This window comes from Heterodontus francisci, unplaced genomic scaffold (genome assembly GCF_036365525.1).
Source record: "Heterodontus francisci isolate sHetFra1 unplaced genomic scaffold, sHetFra1.hap1 HAP1_SCAFFOLD_58, whole genome shotgun sequence".
Classification (NCBI taxonomy): domain Eukaryota; kingdom Metazoa; phylum Chordata; class Chondrichthyes; order Heterodontiformes; family Heterodontidae; genus Heterodontus; species Heterodontus francisci.
The window spans coordinates 3,725,398-3,726,537 of record NW_027142006.1 but is presented as its reverse complement, the minus strand read 5'-3'; positions in this window follow the sequence as shown (position 1 = coordinate 3,726,537).

Here is a 1,140-nt window from a genome sequence, read left to right as displayed (position 1 = left end):
GTGAGGTAATAGAATTTGTCTGTAAATGTTACACTCATATTGCTTTATATTTTTATATTGAAAATAAAAGTAATCATTTCGTGAAAATAGTGACATGTTGTCCAAACTTTGGTCGCCAGTTGTTTTCGTCTTGCACTCAGCAGGGCAATCCGCAAGAATACCAATTTAAGGGAAAACAACAACTTTCTTCTGTATGAGAAGAGCGTGCTGATTGGTTGGCAAGTGAACTCTGATTGGGCGAGGCATTGCCATTCAGAATGCATCAGTTTATGGTAACTGACAGATAACTGCCCAGCTTTGTTTGAAATTTAAACCAGGCAGCTTGACTCTGATTGGTCAAGGCATTGCCCTGTGGAATGAGCCAGTGAATGGCTGTCACTTATTTTGTTTAGCTGAAACTGGCACAACATGTGTGCATATTCTTTCTGTCTGCAAAGAACAGGGCCCTGTGTATTAATACATGTAGTTTACAGTACACACCAATGCACCACACTGCGAGCCCTACTGACAGTCTTAAATCGGTTGTCAGTGTAATTCTTAGCACACTGAGAATTATTTAGCAAATGTTGTCCTATTGTGGAATCACATCTCATGTTGGATACTGTGTTTTGAGTTTTGCAAGCACGGGTTGGTTGGGTAGGGCCCATTGCGAACAGCGGAAGGGACATGTTATTTGATACAATCCGCCAGTTTTGGGATGTACGGTCTAGAAACCGAGCATCACACTGGTATTGAAATTCATATATCACGTTACTTATTTGTGTGATAGGCAGGACGTCTCTTTTGCTTGACAGCAGCATCCTGTTAGTGGCGAACACCACACTTGTTGCTCCTGCATAGTAACAGCAGGAAACAGCGAGCTTACCAGGGGTAAGCAATGGGGTACAGATATCTGGCACAGAGTCTGTCCCTGTTGCTCAGAAGGGAAGGGGGAAGAGGAGCAGAATATTAGTCATTGGGGACTCCATAGTTAGGGGAACAGATAGGAGGTTCTGTGGGAACAAGAGAGACTCACGGTTGGCATGTTGCCTCCCAGGTGCCAGGGTTCGTGATGTCTCGGATCGTGTTTTTGGGATCCTTAATGGGGGGGGGGAGCAGCCCCAAGTCGTGGTCCACATAGGCACCAACGACATAGGTAGG